The following is a 7,606-nucleotide window of genomic DNA, read 5'->3' as shown; positions in this document are numbered from 1 at the left end:
AATCATTACCATTTGTTAAAGCAAGTTCAAGGTTCAAACAACATTTTTTTAACTCGTCATCATGTAAAGTAACCAAATTTCGCCCATCAAACAAGAAGCCAAACATAGATTCAAATTCTTGCATTTGTTTAAATCTGGTTCGTAACTGCAAAAGAGTCATATCAATTAAAACAAGAAAATAATCAGTTCTAAATGTCTCTTGAGCGGATTGTTGTTCTCTCTCCGTATTTGGAATTTCATCAAATTGTTTTTTCCTTGAGAAAAAACGTTTTACAGCAAACTCAGGTTCGATTCCAATATTACTTGCAATCTCTTTAGCTTCACGAATGGCACATGTAAACCCACTTTCCCTATATTTTTCAAAATATTCAACTAATCCCTTTAGATTTTGTATTGCAACATCAAGAAGCATATCTTTAGACTGTAACTTCTTGCTAACTAAATTAATTTTATACAGAATTTCATGCCAAATAACCAAACTTACAATAAACTCAAAACTTGAAAGCTCACCATTAACCAAAGACTCGGCTTCCCTACACACTCTTCCATCCTCACTTACTTGAGCCAATTGTACTAAAGCATCTCTAATTTGGCCAACTTGAGTTTTGATAGCTTTAACACTTTCAATATGATTTTCCCATCGAGTAGCAGATAAATATTTCAAAGTCAAATCATCAATATATTCTAATAAAACAATCCATCTCTTTGTAGAATTATAAAAGACATTGTATATGGCTTGACAAGTACCAAAAAAGGTTTTTGCTTTGTGACAAGAATTTGCCGTATCACATAAGACTAAATTAAGACTATGACAACCACATGGCATATAAAAGGCTCTAGGATTTATATCAAGTAATATTTTTTGCACACCTTGATGTTTCCCTTTCATATTAGAGCCATTGTCATACCCTTGTCCCCGCACATAATTGATATCCAAATCAAGTGATTTCAAAACATCTTGTAATACATTAAAAAATCCTAAACCAATGAGAAAACATAAGCATCTGTAAAACAATCAGTGAGTGTGGTGTGATTCAAACAAATTAAAATAGTCCAACAAAACATTGTTACTGCTTCCCGTTTAAAGAATGGATCATCTTCTTGTTTGGAATAATCCTTCATCATTTTGGGTAAAGAAAACATGGTTTTGGGTTGCAAATGTGGAGGGGCTGTTGTGGTGTGGCGGTGGGCAGTTAATTAGTCACCCTTTTTTCTCAATCCACCTCTATCAGACACCCTTTTTTTCTAAGGATACAAAACTTCAACCATTTGTATGGCTCAAATAAAATTCAAGGCAAATGGTTGTCATTTGTAATTTGTAAAACAGTAAAACAGCCCAACAAAGCACAATCAAAGAATCACAGCTTCTAAGCACTAAGCAGACTAAGCTAGTTTCATACTTTCATTATTAGGTTTCCCAATCAAACAACTTTAAAAAATTTAAAAATTAAGTAAATAAAATAACCAAATAAGTACTATAATAACCTAAGTTAAAGACTTAATTAAATGTTAAATCCCTAAGTCCTAACCTCAATGTGGCTCAACAGTCAACACAAGACTACAAGAGAGAGGGAGATGGGAGAGCGACCGCCGACCGACGATGAGAGGCAGCCGCAGACGGCAGGCCCGCAGACGGCAGACGGTCGTCGATAGTCGAGAGAGGCAGAGAGAGAGCGTCGAGCGAGAGCGAAGGAGCCAGTCGATTGAGAAAGGATTTCGATTTCTGTTGCGACTTGCGAGAGCGAGAGGCGAGAGCGAGCGAGGATGAATGGATGTCGATGGACATAGACCGGTAATTGGAATGGACTAAGGTTAAGAAGCTAACGGTAATATTTTTTTAAGGCCCAAATACAAACTGAACCTATATACATATACATTGGGATTTTTAATTTTTGATGCTCTTAGAATTTTTGATACCCTGGGCCATCACCCCTTGGGCCTAGGCCCAGGGCCGGCCCTGCATATTTGCATATAACCACATATTTCATATATCATGAAATACAACTTTACACATTCAGTCTCAAAATATACAAAAGCTACATTACAAAAGAAGCTACCAAATTTTTTCACATATTCCAATACAAAACAAGTATTCCAATACAATACATATCATCATCAAAAAGCAATCATATAATCTTCATAATTTCCCTTCCTTTTATCTTCCAATTGTGCCCAACTTATAATGCACATTTTAAAACACCAAAATGAGAGTTAGACTTTGAGCTCTAGTAAGAAATCCATTTGTTTGCTATTACATGGTGAAAAATCATCAATACACTTTTATAAAACCATATTTGTGTAAGTAACAAATAAACATCGTTTTAACGAACAAACCTCTATTGTCACATCTATAAGATGAGACAACACCAAATTATCACATCATTTAACCAAATGACCCATTTATCGCATTAAACAAGAACTCATTACATCATAAAGATAAAATCATAAATTCCTCGCATCACATGGGTGAGACAACCTCATTTCCTCGCAACACATTGGTGCGAGAACCTCGTCTCATCGCATCATACTTGATGCGATAAACTCAACTTGTCGCGTCATTAGGATGCGATAAGTTAACCTTGTCGCATCACAAGGATGCGAAAACATGCTCCTCGCATCACTAGAATGCTATATAAGCAAGTCATCACATCAATAGGATGCGATAACCCAGGTTATCGCATGACACAGATACGAAAATTTCAACTCATCGCATCATAAGGATGCAACAACAATAACATGTAATACAAAATCCAATTCTTACACTCGTTGATTTTACCACCCTTATAACCATAATACACATCTCCTTATTATAACACCCTTATAACCAAAATACACTTCTCCTTATTATGTCACCCTTATAACCAAAATGCATATCTCCTTATATGTCACATTTATATCCAAAATACACCTCTCCTGATTATGTCATCCTTATTCCAATCATTTGATATTAACATTATCAAAATACAAAATTATTCTAATAATAGAATAAACCCAGTTTTCAAAATTTCCCCACGTAATGAACCATACGGTTTAAATTCAATACTGTAAGGTGAAAGTTTATAAATAAAACGCACCTTATAATCAAAATGAGAAGAAGATATCAAGATGAACAACAACAATTATCAGAGTAAGAATCACAAAATTTGACTTCTTTTTCTTCCCTTCGATTCTGTTTTCTCGAGCTCAAAATACACATACAGAAAATTACCAATTTCCTTCTTTCTTTTCCTTTTTACTTTTCCCCTCATGAATTACTATCCCAATGAGATAAAATAGTTATCTATTAATAATAAACATAAACTAATAAGTGGCGGTAGAGGTTTAAAGCATATTAACAAATCAACCCTCTTAACTTACCATCCTTATTCAAAAACAACTCCAAAGTTTTATATCCGATAACTCGGTTATCACATTATCCTCTCCTCAAAAAGATTTTCGTCCCGAAATTAATTTAATCAAAAAAACTGAGGATATTTGGATCTCATTTTCGACTCTAATACTCAAGTTGCTTTTTGACCCTTATAAAAACGCCACTGTGCTTTCACAAGACTTATTTCTTTATTTCTCAAATCTTTGTCTTCCGATCAGTGACGGCCTCAGGGGTTTCCACGAAATCCAACTTATTATTTATTTGCACCTCTGCCCTCAGGTAAAAGTTCTGCCAAATTCGGATCGGCCGAACACTTTTGTAGGTTTGAGACATGAAAAGTTAACGGCCATTAGGATGAGTGACGGAAATCGTTGTGAGGTGTCAAACATGAGGGACAAATATGCTAAAACAAAGTTGAGGGACAAAAACCGTTGAAAGTGACAAACATCAGGGACCAAAAGTGAACGTTACTTTAATCATTAATGAAATAATCAAGATATTTATAGATAATTATCATAATTCATTAATTATGATCGAGATGTATATGGAAGATAATAAGATTTATTTAGCATGAGCATGACTTTATATTAGGATACAAAATGGAATCATATGTTTATTAGAGTAAATGGACGACCAAAATTGGTTTGTATGGTTTGTAAGAGCATCTCCAACAGAATCTCCAAAATGAAGAATCAAATGGCAAAATTATAAAAGAAATTTTATATTTATCTCCAAGAGCTTCCTTTTTTGAGATTACAATATAAGTTATATTATTGAAATATCCAATATCAATTTTAAAATATTTATTTATTTCTTTTATAAATTTAATTTCAAATATTCTCATTCGTAGGAAGAACAAAAGATGATTTCTTTTTCACAGTTAAATATTTTTTGAGAGTTCTTTAATTTTGGAGAATTTCACTATCTCCCTTTTCGGAGAAGGTTTTAGGAATCTGTTGAAGCAAAAATCCTCAAAATCTTAATTTTGGAGAATATGTTGGAAATGTTCTAAAAATTACCAAATTTATATTTTAAACCCTCTTTATATTATTATAGATATACTAGTGGAAGGTTAAAATGCAAAACAAGCCATTTGTACAACCGTGAAAAACGTCGGTTTCATCGTCTAATTTACTGAAAAAAGTTCATGAAATTGTTTAATATGATTAAATTGTTTCAGATAATTCATTTCTTAATGAAATTGTTTAACATATTTTTGTTTTTAAGTAAAATTTAAATTGTTTCATTTTGATGAAATTTGTTTACTAAAATTAACAAAATAAAAATGATAATGTTTATAATTAACGCTCTCCATAATAGAAATGATTACTCAACCCTCATAATTATTTGAGAACTTCAAATTTTGTCCGTAAAATCTATTTTAAATCATTAATTTGAAATAATAATTATTATTATTATGGAAAAGGTATTTATGTGTTTTTAAATTCTAATGACAACTCATAAATTAATTTTCTCTTTTTCCATAAATTACAAACTTTAATTAGAATTTCTCTCCACTACTCATAAATTAATTTATTTCTTATGAAAAATTTTCTTTTGTGTTTTATAATATTTTAGTTTGTTAATAAATATGAATATTCATTTTATTTGCTATATACAATATGTATTGGCTTTTTTGCTAAAAGTTGGTATTTGGTAGTGTATTTTTTTGTTAAAAATGTTTTTGTTCGTTTACAAAGTGGTAGGTTTAGTTTTAATTTTATTATGTTATTTGTTCAGAGCGTATTTACAAGCTATATTAGATATTGCAGATCCACAATATATCCACATTGTGTTCATAAAGTTAACTTGATGTTCATGATATGTAGTTTTTTGGTACTCACAATGTGTTCATAGTGGTATTCACTTATGTGCACAAGTAGTGATGATCAAACCGACACGGCCTGGGACTAGAATAGGGACCAGCCAAGGACTGGCCCGGCCCAGGATCGGTAAGGACCGAAATCTGGGGTCGGTTCATGATTTGGAGCGATTCACGGGACCGAGACCGACCGGGACCGGTTAGGGCTCGGCCCGAAATTTCAAAAAAACTAGCCGTTACTATTGTTATGTATCCGTTTTTTTGGAACTTTTGTCTTCTAAGCACTATAAATATGTGTCTTGGTTACATAACAAGTTCTCAATTCGCACTAAATGTTCATAATTCTCGGTTTCTCGCTATATTTTGTGAATTCGACTCGTATGCATTTCTCGTTTCCACTTCACAGTTCTCATTTCTTTCTCTCTTTGTCTTACGAAATGGCTAGTGAACAACATGATGCATCAAATGAACAACTTGCCCAAGTTCTCGTCGAACACGGACGAAAGTCCAAGATTTGGAATTCATACAACTTGAAAAGAAAAAAAAAAGGTTTAATGGCGGGGACCTCATGGCCCCGTGGTCCACATTTTGTGAACCCTACTTGCCATACCTCATAAGCAAGCACCGGAAAAGACAACCTGTCCTCCCCTGGAATCGAACCCGGGTGGGCACGCCCAAGGCAAGGCATTTACGGAAGGAGGTGGCCACTAGGCCAAGGCCTAATGGTTTAATTCATACAACTTGATAGTCCTCACGAACGGGAAAAGAAAGGCACAATGCAAATGTGCCAAGCTCTCCTTACGGCGGAAGGAAATTCTACTTTAAGGCGACACATCAAAAAAATGTGCCCAGGGATGATGTCGGGGGTGATTCAAGCCAATCGATACTTAGCACTCAAGGTCAGATATGGTCATATGACGTCGAGTTGAACCGACAAATGACAACACAATGTGTCATTCAAGTCGGGTTGCCTTTCAGACATTTTTACAACCCTCACGTTACGAAGTTGATCCAAAAAACACTACAACCATGATACAAGTCGGTGAGTCGTCAAGCCCTTAGACATGATGCAATTAAAATGTGGAAAATGTGTCAAGCTGAAACGCAACAAATATTTTCTCCTTTGCCTAACAAAATTTCTTTAATGTGTGATGTATGGAGGGCACCATACGGATTGTCAGTTTCTTATATATGCATAATGGCACATTGGATTGAGCCTTCATCGTGACATTTATTCAAACGTGTAATCGTATTTGAACCGTTTGGTACGCCATATTCGGGTTCGGGTGCACGTCAATTTTCAACTATTAAAAAATGTCTTGCATTTTATAATTTAACTACTAAAATAATTAGCATTTCATTTGATAAAGCTAATAATAACAATCTATGTGTGGAAAAATTAAAATGTCATTTGAAACCTGTTTTAAACGGTAAAATTATTTCATACACGTTGTAGTACACACATAATAAATTTAGCCATTCAAGATGGTTTAAATACTTGTAAACCCGTAATAGATAAGTTTATACTTATGTTGCAGTGAATTTTCACAAAGGATAAGAAAATGAATGCGGAATATGGAAAATATTGTGATGACGTTGGTTTTAAAGCTTTGGGACCAAGGTTCAATATGTTCGTTCATTGGAATTCGACTTGTTTTATTATTGAAACTTTGATAAAACAAAAAATATATATATTTTTTCATTTTATAGACACCATTACCTGCAAAATTCTTTTAGAAATCTTGATTGAGCCGTGGTTGAAGGATTGTACGACATTTTAGGCGATTTTAAAAATGCGACAACACTTTTATCTGGTATTTATTATCCAACAAACCATTAGTTTTAAACCAATTATATATTTTGGCAAGTAAGATTGCCCAATACGAAGATCATCGCCATTGCTGAAGGTTGATGAGTACAATGAAAAAGAAATTGTTAAAATATTTTGTGAGCATCTCATTTGCTTTTCTTTGTGCTGCGGCGTTAAACTCGTATTTAAATGTTATCGGTGTTGAAGTTTTAATTGCACAAATATGTGTGGTCTTTGGTTTAGATATGACTACGGATAATTATTTTTCAACGGAACAAAAATGCTTGTTTAATCGTAATTTTGAAGATTTATTTGATCATTATAAACAATTTTATGGAGGAGGAAACCAACAACAAAGCTCTTCAAGTCGTGGGTTTGCGGGTTCTATTTCTTCTAGTGGACATCGACGAAGTTGGAAAAAGTTGATGATTAATTTAATGAACGAGGTTTTAAATGAATCAAGTAAAAAAATCGATTTGATAACGATTTGTGTGAACTAAATATGCATGTGCATTCTAACTTTTATGGCCGCATGCCCCACAAACACTACAAAAATGTTGGGTATCAGCGAGGGAAAATTCCCTCGCTGATCCGTCGCTGAAAG

This window comes from Cynara cardunculus (genome assembly GCF_001531365.2).
Source record: "Cynara cardunculus var. scolymus isolate 2C chromosome LG 1, CcrdV1, whole genome shotgun sequence".
NCBI classification, from domain to species: domain Eukaryota; kingdom Viridiplantae; phylum Streptophyta; class Magnoliopsida; order Asterales; family Asteraceae; genus Cynara; species Cynara cardunculus.
Note: the sequence above shows the minus strand (reverse complement) of the source record.